The sequence below is a fragment of the Camellia sinensis genome, chromosome 1 (genome assembly GCF_055761805.1).
Source record: "Camellia sinensis isolate YWXY chromosome 1, ASM5576180v1, whole genome shotgun sequence".
Lineage (NCBI taxonomy): Eukaryota > Viridiplantae > Streptophyta > Magnoliopsida > Ericales > Theaceae > Camellia > Camellia sinensis.
In genome coordinates, this window is record NC_138961.1 from 110,337,596 (window position 1) to 110,352,918 (window position 15,323).

General features: G+C 37.3%; 2 long non-coding RNA genes across 2 annotated transcripts; both read right to left on the reverse strand.

The window, feature by feature from the left end:
- Positions 1-6,818: 6,818 nt before the first annotated feature.
- On the reverse strand, positions 6,819-7,362 carry LOC145796822 (uncharacterized). Its single transcript, XR_014337379.1, has 3 exons — positions 7,261-7,362; positions 7,018-7,111; positions 6,819-6,862 (listed from the first exon to the last, which is right to left on the reverse strand). It is a non-coding gene; the product is annotated as an uncharacterized LOC145796822 (long non-coding RNA).
- Positions 7,363-11,431: 4,069 nt separating this feature from the next.
- Positions 11,432-14,957, reverse strand: LOC114284772 (uncharacterized). The gene is made up of 3 exons (XR_014328371.1): positions 14,829-14,957; positions 12,755-12,818; positions 11,432-12,622 (listed from the first exon to the last, which is right to left on the reverse strand). It is a non-coding gene; the product is annotated as an uncharacterized LOC114284772 (long non-coding RNA).
- Between the last annotated feature and the right edge of the window lie 366 nt (positions 14,958-15,323).

The window sequence follows — 15,323 nt, forward strand, 5'->3', positions numbered from 1 at the left end:
GAAACGACCTTCGGTCCATTCATTCGTTCATGTCAGACTTTTGTCCACAATCCCAATTAGCAACTCATAAAGCTTAGAAGGGAATAAACAGTTGGACATTGCTAAGCTTTCAAATATCGATATTACTCACAGTGATCGGCTTGTGGATTTGTCCTGGAGCTTGACCCTACACATTTCATGAACACAAAAGGGGTCACTAACAGTTCAATCCGTTCTTTGATTCACATATTCCTCTTTAGGCTTTATTCTTATCTCATTAACTCATTTACAATGCTTAACATATGCCTAAGAGTGCTTACAAGTGAAAGAGAACGGAAAACAAAACACAGAACGAGCATACAAAATTTCAGAGAACAGGGTCCCCGCTCGAGCGTCAACTTACCCGCTCGAGTGGACCCTTAAGGCTTGCAAAAGTACTAGTTGCATGAAAAATACGCTCGAGCGTAGAATAGAGAGCTCGAGCAGAAGGCCTGTCTACAAAACTCCCCGCTCGAGCGTGAGATATCCCGCTCGAGCGGAAATCCAACTCTGCAAAAAGTGCTGGGAGCACGATTTTCCCGCTCGAGCGGCCGTCAAAAATCTGGGTTTTCCAGATTGAGTTCTTGAGCTCCAATTCGACCTTTCAACCACATTTCCTGCATAATATGGCTCCAACTTCACAAATATTTGCACTAACATGATATAAACACCAAAACACAACATCATGGAGCCCACTTTCATGAATTAACCACATGCATGTCCCAAATTGGCACTAAACTCAACTCCAACATACACATTCATGCATTCAAAGCTCCCATCTTCATAAATTGTATATGCATGTGATGAATTAGCCTCATTCTCAACTTAGATAACACAAATGGTGATCATTCTCATGGAACACAACAAAAACATGCTTGATTATGCAAAATCATGGTGATCCTACACATGCATGTGCACGTTAGCTTCTGTACGGGGAGCAAATATTCCGGCAAGCCCGTACTCCTTTCTTCTGAGCTCCGTCTCTGTCCGATCACCTGCGAGCAAATAACGATGAGCTACCCGGCAGTGTGTGGCCGGAAAACCCCTCCGACGATCAAGTTAGAACACACACGCAGGGGATAGATAGAGAGAAGGGAGAGTTGGGTGTAAGTATTTCTCTTACCAAATGGTCATCTGTCTGCGTATGGGGGGCGCAGACCCGCTTATATACCTTCTGCGCCCCAAATCTACTCTCATTAGTCTCTCGACACCTGGTGCTGCTATCCCATCTGTCAGCACAAATCTCGCTGAACACCACCTAACCCAACTGCCAGCCCACTCTACTGGGAGCTCAGCAGCCGGGCTGCAGTTTCTCGGCTGCCAACAGCCATATTGCACTTCAAGACCAAGTGCTTCCAATAACCGAGCTTCGTTTCAGCCGTGCTCGACCACATTCCAGCGACGCCGAGCACGGGATTGGTCATTCCGGTCAACCAAAGGCCTTCCTGCCGAGCTTCAGGCACGAATCTTCATGCCGAGCTATGGGTGCGCGCCTTCCCACCGAGCAACGCACGAACCGTGAAGCCCTTCTAGGCCGTGGACGTCTCAGCCGAGCTCTCACTTGACCGGCCTTCATACCAAAAGAGCCCAAGTAGCTCGGCTTCGCAGGCCCTTTGTCATTACTGAGCAAAACCACGGCACAATCTTGAAGCCAAATACCTCAGCCCAATCTTGTTTGGCCGAAACTAGATCATAAATCTCCCTCTCAGCTTCAAATTCATCAATTATAGCACAACTCTTGTTCTTGATCACCAATTAATCTTTAATTCACAAAATCACAAGTTAAGTCTCATGAATTCAAGACCAATGCTTACCTAGAGGCTCAATCTTCCAAACTATAGCAATTTCTTGAGTTCAATCCTCCAATTCTTCACAAATTTGGGTGTTTGCCAAACACCCAACTCTCCTCTTTCCCTCTCTCTAGCCGACCCCCTCCTCCTTCTGTTAAGTTAGATTCAGTCAAAATAAACTAAAGAGGGAAGTTTGAGTGTATAAAGCCTTTACAACAAAACCCACTAAGGCCAATATAATAGCAATAAAGTAGTTGGGTTCTAATTCATCAATTTAATCGATTTAATCTGACCCAAATCAATTTTCAGTTAAATTTCACCGTAGATTTTAAAAATTATGCCAATCACAATGGCATAATCAATTTCGGGTTCTATGGCCGACAAGGCCTTCAATTTAATTTCCAAAGCAGATTATTCAAATAGATATTCCTACGGTGAACAGATAGAACTTTGAAATCACATATATTCACAAAATGGTACATAAAATCATATTAAACACGTCACCATACTCATATTAAGGACCAATTAGCATACTACAGAACAGGGGTATTACAGTAGCGGTGGCTGTCACGAGATCTGTGCAAGGGACTAGTGGTACTGAGGTTCCTAGCTGCCTCAATCAAGGCTGAAATGGTAGGCAGATTATGATTCACCAAGAAAATTTTGTAGTCGCGTATGGCACCCTCTACTGACTAAATGGGCCTCATCCACTGCTTCATGACAGTCAATAGCCTTATCTTGGAACCGCTTAACATAGTCCAATATATCTTTCACCCTCCTTTTGGACATCTCGCCCAAGGGTGAGGGTTGTAACTTTCTCTTGGACTTGGAAGAACTTCGTGTGGAACTTGTTCACCATCTCCTCGCAACTCTTGATCAAGTTGGGAGCCAAGTTCACGTACCAGCTGCAAGCCCTTTCAGTAAGTGGACTTGGAGAACTCCCGAAGGCGCAGAGAGTGGTCACTGCCATGGACCCCAAGAGTTTCAATGAACCTCACCGCCTGTTCTCTGGCATTGCCTTATTTCCCATCAAACTTAATAAACTTGGGCACTGTATACACAGTTGGGTATGGCATGGTCAATATCTCCTGAGAGTATAGGGCCTTCACATCTGAGTCGGGAAGAGATGGGAGTTGCTTCTTGTTATGCTCTTGCTCGAGCATAGCTTGTACATCGGCTAGAGAAACAAAGTGAGTGGTCTGGAATGGTCCAATCTGCTCCTGTGTATCTGAACCAGCGGCCGCACCGCTCGCCTGAAGTACCACCGGAGGCACCTGGATCGGAGCCCGAGCCTCAGGGAAAGAGTTAGGCACTGGGTTTGGGACTGCTACGAGCGAAGGTGCTTGCACTGGAGCTGGTTGAGAAGCCATGGCCATAATAGCCTTAGTGAGAGTTTGCAAAGTTGCCAGGATCTCCCTCTGCGTATCCTGGAGTGATTGAACTGCCTCAATCACAACACTGTGGTCATGGTCCTCCGCATGTGCTCCTCCGCCATTTGAAGAGCCTTGCTGAACTTCATCCTCTACCATTTTTTCCAGTGAGGTGTGTAAACTACTGCGGATATGAACCATCAACAAAGTAACTTCCCCAGCGGAGTCGCCAGAAATATAGGGGGGTTCGAGGTTAGAGAAGGTGATTAGAGTGGCAAAACTATGCAAATGGTCCAAGAATAGTGGAAGTGGCTTGAGAATGAGCAGCAGGAACTGTCTGGAAGTTGGAGAGTGTGCAGCTGGGTGAGGGTGAAGCAAGTAGCTCAAGAAGAAATATATGGCAGTTCCAAAATGGGTAGCATCTCCCCCAAATTCCCAAAATTCCTCTTGTTGAACCTTGAGAAATGGGTCCTATTTATAGGCTTTTCCTTGGTACCAAGAGGACACCAAATGGCCAAATAGAGAGAGGACATGTGTCCTAAAGGATCACATGAAATATTCTGCCTTGAGCCACCAGGCTGAAGGTGCCACGTGTCCTTCTACATATACTGTGTACTATATATTTGCCTCCGCAACTACCTTTTTGAGCCTCAGCAAGTGTAGTTGCGACAGGAGTGTTTAGCGCTGTAACTCCCTCTTGAGCCTCAGCAAGTGCGGTTGCGACGGGAGCGTTTGTCGCTGCACTTGCCTTCTCAGCTCGAACCTCAGCATGTGCACTTGCAGCGGTAAACTTTGCCTTCTCAGTTCTACTGGGCCACTACATGCATTCTCAGGACTCCATTAGTCTGCTATCGACAATATTCGTGCTCACCGCAGCAAAGCCTTCACCCTTAGCCACCTAACCACAAACTCTCCAGCTTCCCCTGGCGAAGGCCACAGCCAAGCCTGCTATCAGCCATGTTGTGCCTTAGTACCAAGCCCAAGGGGCTTCCTTAGTTCTACCTGTGCGACTAAGGCAGGTCTATGACCTGGGTAATAGAAAGGGAGTCCCTTATGCTAGGGCTACCCTGCTCCCATCTTCGCGGGATCGCCGCGGTAAACTGGTACCCTGGGCCTGCTATCAGCTCCAACCAGTAAGTCTTGGGGCCTGCTATCAGCCCTGGGCTAGTAATGCCTTGGGACCTACTATCAGCGCTAGACATTAGCCTCTACTTGCCGAGGGGAAGCTTTTCCCAAAGGCTGCTATCACCTTGGTGGGATGTTTCCTCCGCAAGTTGGTTGCGGCGGCCGTAGTTGCTGCGGTAGTCATTTCTCGTAGCAACAAGTTCAAATGGCATAACCGACAATATTGGAGATGGTGGCGCTGACAAAGTGCCTCTGCAACTTGGGCGCCTTTGCAACTTAGTTGCTTCGGTTCTCTCCTTCCCTCAGCAACTCAAGGTGGCGGCAGAACCGAGAATACTTGGAATGGCGACGTTGAGACAAAGTGCCTCCGCAACTTGGTCGTCGCAAGTGTCGCCTCTGCAACTTAGTTGCTTCGACTTTCTCTTTCCCTCAACAACTTTGGGTGGCAGCGGAGCCGAAGATATTAGGAATGGCAGCGCTGAGGCAAAGTACCTCAGCAACTTCCCCACTGCATGTATTCCCTCTGCAACTTGACCGTCGCATGTGTTCCCGCTGCAACTTAACTTGGTCATTTTCCTTCGTGGAGTCCGTTTGGACCCTTGGCGAGTCGAACCTACTTCGGCCCACTATTGACCCACTTCCCTTAAGCTTTAGCCCATGCTCCTTTTTCATTCCTGGTTGCCTCTTTGGGGCGACCTCAGTACTTAGGCCCATACTTAATTTGGGGTTTAATTTCTAACCCTCTACAAAAACAGTACGTAGTGGCTAGAAGTAGTGCTGAAGCGGAATTTAGATCAGTGGCTCATGGAATTTGTAAAGCTTTGTAGATCGAGAGATTATTGGAAGACTTAAAAATTCCAAGAACATCACCAATGGAAGTTTACTGTGACAACAAGGCAGCAATTGCAATTGCTCATAATCTTGTTCTTCACAACAGAACTAAGCATGTGGAAGTCGACAAGCACTTTATCAAAGAAAAGATTGAGAAGGGATTGACCTGCATGTCTTATATACCCACTGCGAAGCAGATTGCAGATGTTCTTATAAAGGGACTACACAAGAGGCAGTTCGACCACCTAATCTACAAGTTGGCCATGGAAGACATATTCAAGCCAGCTTGAGGGGGAGTGTTGGAAATGGGAAGAAAATAATTCTGCCAGTATATGGCTGAATTCTTTAGGATATCACAGTTGTAAATATCTAGATTTAGTCAATACTTTAGTATAGGAAAGTTTATATTTAGAATTAGAATTAGTAGCTAAATAATAGCTAATCAGTCCTCAGAATCAGTAGCTAATCAGTCCCTTATTTTATGCCATGTATCTCCTATTAATAGAGGTGCTATGTGTACATTGTTTAAATATGAGAATAAGAAATATTATTCTTTCTAGCTTTCATTCAAAATAATAAAATCCAGTTTTCCAACTAGTACCAAGCATGTAGATTTTGAATTTCTGAACAAATTTAATTAAGGCATTTCAAAATGGCCTATTTGACTGATCAATAAATTAATGGAAGGAAAATAACACGGTGCAGCTGTTAATAGAGTAAGTAGAACTTCAATTGGCGAACAATAATGCAAGACCCCAAATGTTCTAGCAAACACTCACATGGGTGTTGGTCCCACACCCATGTGAGTGGTAGATTTTTTGGTAAATTTTTTCGTATCCCAGGCATTTTGTTCATTGCTGAAATATAGCAAGAGACGAAAACCACAAAAGAAAGACACGAAAAGGAGCAGAATGTAACTACTAGGGAATCCTGAAAAACAAACTCACTTGGTAAGTCAACGAGAGATGGAAATAGCTGAACAAATGATCCAAGAGACATCAATGTTGGAAACACACTTAGAAATGATTTTTCTGATCTGCATCAAAAAAGAAAACAGAAAAAAAAATATATGTATGAAGGTCAGTAATGCCCTTCACTACAGATTAAGTCCACAGTATCTCCGAAAGCATTCTTTTAGATCCTCCTTTTTGAAATTAAACATATGTGTTTAGTTGTCAAAATTTCCATTAAGCTCAATCAGTTTCAATACGAAATTACTATACCATATTTTGTTCCAACAAGGTCGGGAAGGTGCATAATAACTTTAAACATACAAAATAAGATGTGACATCACATAAGCAACAAAATTTATTTCTGAAGTAGCATTGACAGGACAAAAATAAAATAAAACTACAATTATGAATACCAATATATATGAAGGGTCTTGCTAAAAAGTGCCTTGGGACACGAAAAGTAGACCACAAAATAAATTTGAAAACACAAGACACTACTTATTAAATTCAATGCAGTTTTTATTGAAATTAATGCACTTCTTTTAACTGTTTGACCTATTTTCAAGACACTTCCTTATTTCAATCCCAATATTCAGCACTTTTAGCATTTGTCAAATACAAATATCAAGTTATAAGGACACAACAATTGCACAAATTATAACTAAGATCATTCCAATAAAATAAATGAAATATATCTTTTAAGAACGGAACCAAAAAGATGACACAAGGAACTTACTTCTCTACATTTCATGAGCTTTAGCATTAATGGGAAAAACTACAAATGCAAGACTGATGTTAGAGGAGGATAAGTTACCAAAATATTTGATATACATGTTTCATATTTCTTCTTTTCTACTTCTAAATCTGAAAATTCAATCAAATAAAGAAACTAAATCCTATGCAAAGAATCATGCCAATCTCAAATCATACCTAAGGGAGTAATGTAGAGAAATTAGTTAGAAGCTTTCTCTTGTTAAGATTTCGAAAGTCCAGTGTAGCAGCAACAACAGGGTCTAAAAATTCACTGCAATCAAACATTGGAAGAGTGATTTTCAAATATGATTTATCATATGATATGCATAAATAGAGAATAATTGTTAGATGAAATCATAATTTCATTTTTTTCCCAAAAATAAACTATTGTGAAAGGACTATAAACTAAACCATCATTACCAGCTCAAACATGAATGAATGAAGGTCCTCCTACTGGGATCAGCATCATGTAGAACCACCTCTCCAAAATAAAGTAAAAATAGATGAATTTCCTGAGTAAAACTGTAGAATAAAAGAACAATGCTTACATTAGCACATATGTAAGCATAATGAAGAGGGGAAGAACTAGGAGAGAGGCAAATATCAAGCACCAAAAATACTTCAACATTCTAAATAAATAGTAACTACAAGTTAATAACACCTACAATCAATTCATGGTCATTTTTTTTCCATGTTTTATTTGGTTCTGTTTTGAATGAGAGCCATCATGGCTCGAGCTTTGATAGCTTCTTAAGCTAGACAAGGTCTCTTTTTTTTTTTTTTTATAACAAAACAACTAACTCATTGCAGCAAGCAAACATATAAATTCTTCTCAAAGAAAGTATTCTCTCCCCAACCTAAACGATGCATTCTCCTCAATGTAAAAAAACAAAATCACAAAGGTTAGGAGATTACCTTAAATAATGAACCATGTCTATATATATATATATATATTTTTTTTTTTTTGAGCGTCAACAAAAATTTTATTAAAAAAAAAAAGATGAACCATGAACCTGCAAGGGATTATTGCCAAAAACACAAGGGAAAAAAATTACAAACGAAAAACTAACAACTCCTAAAAGTAACATTACTTTTATTATTATGTTTATGGGTCTCGATAAATAGGGTCTTTTAATTCAATGGACTCCTCTCCTCTTCAGGTGGGAAATTCTCCAAAACTGGTTTAAGAAGTTGGCCAGTCACTTTAAAAACATTACCATTCTTGGGATTTTCAATCTCAACAGCCCCATGAGAAAAAACAGTTTTAACTATGAAAGGGCCGGTCCATCTAGATCTCAATTTACCAGGAAACAAATGTAGTCTAGTTTTATACAAAAGAACCTTTTTGTGAAGGCTCAACAATTCATTTGAGTACAAACAATATTAACATTAAAAACATATCATATACAATGACACAGGGAGGACAAATCAATCGACTGGGGGCCCTTTTTTCTTTCAAAACAGCACCCCTTTTCTGCTCCCTGATCTACAAAAATATTATCTTTTATTCATGAAAAGCTACAAACACAAGACCATTGTGAGTAAAAAGGTATATATATTATGTAGAGGGTTAGAAAATTAAGATAAAAATTACCATCTTGTTGCGCTGAATTCAAGCAGCCCAAGCACCCTTGACAATATTGCGGTCAGATCTAGTGTTCTTGTTATTATCTAAGTCACCCAATATATATTACATAAAAGGAACAAAAGATGGGTAGTAATTAAAAGGAAAAACAAATAAATATTTGAAGAGCAAAATCAAAATATAAAAGGACTGGAGATACAATGAAATCTTGTCTAACCTTTGAGAGAGGTTTTGTGGATTTTATGAGATGATTTCAAAGCAAATCGAGTCTTATGGGCCTGGTTGAGCAATTTATATTGTTGATGGCTCAAATGTAGTTTTTCTAAAAATTTAAATTAAATACATTGAATCACAATTAAATATAAATTGAGAGAATGAATATAATATCCAAAATCCCTAGAATAACTACGTAATTTTAAGCATTCATCACACCTCCCAACCAGCTTTAATTTTAGAACCTAGCAATTAAGGTGACTACAATAAAATCAAAAAGAAAAATAAAAGCAACTACTCTAAACCACTTCCACAAGAAATCATGATTGAATTTAGCACATGCAACAAGCCCTTAATCCAATAGATTACCCCTCATGGACGAGTTAAAGTCTCGTGTTTCCAAAGATGTTACCCACAAACATCCAAAAATTTCTTTACTAAAACGACTTCTTTCATTCTCATGCCAAGGTTAAAGAACCAGTCATGAATTTCACAACCTTAACAAGATAATCAATCAAAGTTCAAAAGACTAGCAGCAAGTAAAGATATCGCATGAAATTCAAAATTTGGAGTGTGTGAAAAAAGTTCAACCAACACAGACACAACCTTAGCCTTAAAGTGAAATATAACCCAAATCCCTTTCTGAAACATGCTTCGACTCAAATCTCACCAGTTATTGCACTCAACAAATAAATCACTCAGAATATGGTGCAAAAATTGCTCTCAATAGATGCGAGTAGAACAATGTAAATTAAAGGCAAAATATCCCGCATACTAATTTTTTTGAAAAACACTAATATGAAAGAATAAATAAATAGTCACATGAATGGAATATCAAATACTGAGAAATAAAATTTCTAGAAATGTTACCCACAAACGTCAAAAATTTTCTTTACTCGAAGGATTTCTTTCGTTCTCATGCTAAAGTTCAAGTCATGAATTTCACAACCTTAACAAGATAACCAATCAAAGTTCAAGACACTAGCAGCAAGTAAAGAAATCTCATGACATTCAGAATTTGGCGTGTGTGAAAAAGTTCAGCCAACACATACACAACCTTAGCCTTAAAGTGAAATATAACCCAAATCTCTTTGTGAAACATGCTTCGACTCAAATCTCACCAGTTATTGCACTCAACAAATAAATCACTCAGAATATGGTGTAAAAATTACTCTCAATATATGCGAGTAGAATAATGTAAATCAAAGGCAAAATATCCCGCACACTAATTTTTTGGAAAAACACTATAATGAAAGAATAAATAAATAGTCTCATGAATGGAATATCAAATACTGAGAATTAAAATTACCACACCATCACCCCAATCCATCATGTCCACTTGTAAACTATACCACTCTCAAGATCAAATAGGACTTTTATTTGGTTGTAATGCTTGGGTTGAGGAATTACGAAAAAATAATAAAAAGCCAAAGGTGAATAAAAAAAAGGACATCTGAGAGACAATTGGCATAAAAATAAACACAATTAGAGCATTATTCCAAATGCCTTGCTCTTTCTATTACTTTTCTTTTTGTCTTTTTCAACTTCCTCCTTCTGCTTTTTTTTTTCTTTTTTTTTTTTCCTTCGTTGAACACAATTTATTTCTTCTTCCTTTTTTCAGCTTTTCTCCCTTTTTTTTTCTTTTTTTCTTTTTCAAACAAATTTGCCATTGCTACACTCAAATAATCCCAACATATCTACAAAAGTAAAAAGAAAGTATGGGTTGTGGGGTTAAACAAAGAAAGGCTAACATAAAGGCTCAAATTGGTTTCTAATGGTTCATGAAGTAATAATAAAAGAAAGAAAAATAAATAAAAGGCTCAAAGAAACAAAGATGGCCTACAATCATCTCTCAAGAATTAGTATGGTCTTTTAACTTTCATGATCTCAAGGGAATAAAAGTGTCATAACAAATTTATTTATTTTCAGCATTCAACCAAAATGAAGAAATAATGAGACTAAACAACAAATTAAGAGTAGATGTATAGTAACCCTCCAACAAATGATTGGCACAAAACTCACAGGGTTAAAAGTCTCCTCTATCATTCTTCAAGATTTTCAAGTCATAGCCACTTATCAACTAAAAATCATATTCATGTGGCTAAAGTGCAGTGCAATTATTTCCAAATACAAACACATGAAATACTTTAACAAAGTAGCTAGCATATCAAACTTCAACACAATTTCTCAAGTTAAAGCAATAAAATACTACAAGTATGCCGAATCACTCAATGCATAGAACAATACATTACCATGCACACCTTTTTTTCTTTTTTTAAACAAAACAACTAACTCATTGTAGCAAGCAAACATATAAACTCTTCCCAAAATAAGTATTTTCTCCCCCCAACCTAAACGATGCATCATCCTCGAGGGAGTAAAAAGTGTGATAACAAATCGATTTGTTCTCAGCATTTAACCAAAAATGAAAAAATAATGAGACTAAACAACAAATTAATGCGCTTCCAAAGAAAAATTAAGAGTAGATGTATAATAACCCTCCAATAAATGATTGGCACAAAACTCACAGGGTTAAAAGTCTCCACTATCATTCCTCAAGATTTTCAAGTCATACCCACTTATCAACTAAAAATCATATTCATGTGGCTGAAGTGCAGTGCAATGATTTCCAAATATGAACACATGGAATACTTTAACAAAGTAGATAGCATATCAAACTTCAAAACAATTCGCGAGTTAAAGCAATTAAATACCACAAGTATGCCCAATCACTCAATGTATAGAACAAAAGAATACCATGAGCACTAAAAATTTTTTTTTTTTAAACAAAATAACTAACTCATAGCTGCAAGCAAATATATAAATTCTTCTCAAAATAAGTATTTTCTCCCCCCAAACTAAACAATGCATTGTCCTGAATGTAAAAAATAAAATCAAAAAGTTAAGGAGATTACCTTAAATGATTAACCATGTCTATATGTGCCATTGCCTGCAAGGGGTTAGCGCCAAAAACGCAACGGAAAAAAAATACAAACAAAAAACTAACAACTCCTAAAAGTAACATTATTTTGAATAACATGCACAAACCGGATCATTGGAAATTTTGATCAATTATTTTGAACAACTTTTTGAATGGAGTAAAGGAAGTTGGAATCGTCGATCTCTAATTATCTAAAAACTATGAAAAGGGTGTTTTTGGTTTCTATAATGCGCCACAACAAATGAAACACAAAATTCCAACAAAATCTCCACAAAAGAAAAGATAAAATTGCATAAGATAATACATGCATTAGCAGTTTACTCTTTGCATGTTTTTTCCACATGAAACTATTAACAAAGTTTTTTTTTCCCACTTTTTCTTCCATTTCTTTTTCTCTTCTCATACAAGATCCACCGGATGCTTATCATGAAATATAGCCCAAATTATTGGAAAGGAATTTCCAAACCTCACACATATGTTGGAACACTATAGCAATCACAATCAAATACTTCACAGGATCAATATAAATAAATTATATATTACATATATATATAACACCACGTATATCAGTATAACCAATTGCCCTATTTTTGTTTCATCATAGAGTAGTTGAAAAAGGCGTCATTTCAATACATTATGTAAACAAAAACCTATAAACTACTCAATTCTCAATTCAACAGCACACCAAATTTTCAAACAACACAATTCAAATAATTTTGGTTGAAACTCATATTAAATTGTATGAATCGAATCGTGCATCATACAATTCTAACACCATACTAGTTGGAACCTGTAAAAGCTGTGTCAATAGAATTATTTTGATCAGTTACTCATGAAATACAATATCCATTTCCAAGGAATTGTAGCAATGTAAGTGAATTTATTCTTCAATGATAACTGAGATTAGAAATTACATGGTTGTCGACTCTGCTAGCTGGTGCCGGAGGCAAGACGAGATCTGCTTCCAGATCAGGTTGAAAATATGCAGGCACCCCCATCACCTTCTATCTCCATACCCATGTTAGTTTCCCAAGAATCACGCTCTGCATCACAACATCAAAAAGGATAAATGAAAAAAATAAAAACTAAAAAAAACTAGGGCCCAATTTAGTCTCCATTTCCAAGCAATGGCAGCAACGTAAGTGAAGGAATTCTTGAGTGATAACTGAGATTACCTGGTTGTTGACTCACTGCTCAGTTGAGGAATTCTTTAGTCTTCATCACTTGTGTTACTACTCGCTGCTCAATTGCCATTGAATAAAAAAAGGTCGACATTAATCGCCAAAAAAACACATGGATTTATTATATATAGCCCAACAGACATTAATTATGTACCAACTACCACCAATAAACTACTAAGTGAATTTTTAGACCATGTTGTTGTAGAAGCTACACTAAAATTTCGAAATCTTAACAAGAGAAAACCTCTAACTAATTTTCCTACATTATTCCCTCAGGTATGATTTGAGATTGGCATGATTCTTTGCTTAGGATTTAGTTTCTTTATTTGACTGAATTTTCAGATTTAGAAGTAGAAAAGAAGAAATATGAAACACGGATATCAAATATTTTGGTAACTTGTCCTCCTGTAACATCAGTCTTGCATTTGTAGTTTTCTCCATTATTACTAAAGCTCCTGAAATGTAGAGAAGCAAGTTCCTCATGTCATCTTTTTTGTTCTGTTCTTAATAGATATATTTAATTTATTTTATTGGAATGATCTTAGTTATAATTCGTGTAATTGTTATGTCCTCAAGATATTTGTATATGACAAATGCTAAAAGTGCTGGATATTGGGATTGAAATAAAGAAGTGTCTTGAAAATAGGTCAAATAGTTAAAAGAAGTGCATTAATTTCAGAAATAAATTTTGTTCCCTATGTGATGCCACATCTTATTTTGTATGTTTAAAGTTATTATGCACCTTCCCGACCTTGTTGGAACAAAATATGGTATAGTAATTTCATACTGAAACTAATTGAGCTTAATGGAGATTTTGACAACTAAACACATATGTTTAATTTCAAAAAGGATGATCTAAAAGAATCCTTAGAGCCTGGTGTCGAGAAAATTGAGAAACTAATTGGCATGAGCAGTATTTTATTTTTGAGTTACGACTTATGTCTACAAATTGGCTTTCCAACTTAACAAAAAAAATAAAAATAGAATCATCTTTTCCGACTCAAACATGAATGAATGAAGGTCCACATACTAAGATCAGCATCATGTAGAACCACCTCTCCAAAATAAAGAAAAAATAGACGAATTTCCTAAGTAAAACTATAGAATAGAAGAACAATGGTTACATCATCACATATGTAAGCATAATGATGAGGGGAAGAACTAGGAGAGGGGCAAATATCAAGCACCAAAAATACTTCAACATTCCAAATAAATAGTAACTACAAGTTAATAACACCTGCAATCAATTCATGATCATTTTTTTCCAAGTTTTGTTTGTTTCTTGTTTGGTTGAAGGGCTATTTTTTATAAAATTAAACTTCTAAATAACTGAAAATCTCAGCGGTTGCCTCGCCCTCAATCAACATCTCCAAATTACATGGACCACACTAACAGGAATTGCAATGCATGTAGAACTCTGAACTTGAAGTAAAAGCAAAATTGAATAAGATGAGACAAAAACAATACACATTTTTTAACAATGGAAAAGTGGGGACATGCATATAGGAGTCACCCCCCCCCCCCCCCCCAAAAAAAAAAAAAAGAAGCAACGACATTATTTAATGGAAACTACATTTTTATACCTAAAATCTATGGCGGTAGTGATGGAAAATTATTTGTACATCCACAAGCAAAGATGTAGCCAAGTTGCACCCTGCCATGACACAATATACATTGAATGCTTTGATTTTCAAGCTTTTCCAATAGAAGCCTCAGAGTAATACCAAAACAAAACTTGTCTCAATTCTACTAAAATAACTTTTTTACCTCATAAGAGAAAATTTGGTCTATAAATAGAGTAGAAGTTTTCACTGTAAGTAAACCAATGCACATATTAAAGCTGAAACACATATTAAAGCTAAAACAGAACATGAATTTCAAAATTACTATACAGAGTGAAAATATTGTGACATGCATCAAGAATAGAGTCACAGTGAAAATATTGACATCATGCAATGCTATAGCAAAATACACATCAAGAGAGAGAGGAGAGATAGTGACAGTGGTGATTAAGAGTTTGATGAGGGTGTGTGGTCATAAAGCAATCAATGGATAGAGAAATCAATACCAGTAAAAGAAGACCACTAGAGGTTTGAGATTGAGAAATCGAAGCCACTGAGCATTGAAAAATCTTGTTAAGTTGCAGATAAACGCTAGCTATGAAATCTTTAACACACTTCATGAAGCTTGTTCACCTGATCAAATTGAAATCACATAAACAAAAATAATCACAAGAATAATCAAGCAATTTTATACAGATTTCAATTAATCTCAAGCAATTTGAAGCAAAATTTAAGCAATTCTCCATCATCAGAAAGACGATTTCAGAAAAATAAATAACTGGATTTCAAGATGCGTGATGGATTTCAGACGATCTCACGCTTCTTCTTCTTTGTCTACTTCGTCTTAGGGTTCGAGTGTGGTTTAGGGGGTTTCTACTGCTTCGTCTAAGGGTTTTTTTGTGCTTCGTCTTCATGTTCTCCATCAGAAAGACGATTTGAATGAGTCAATTTCAAAGGTTTCGGGTTTCACAGATGGATAGAAGCTAGAGAGATCGAAAGGG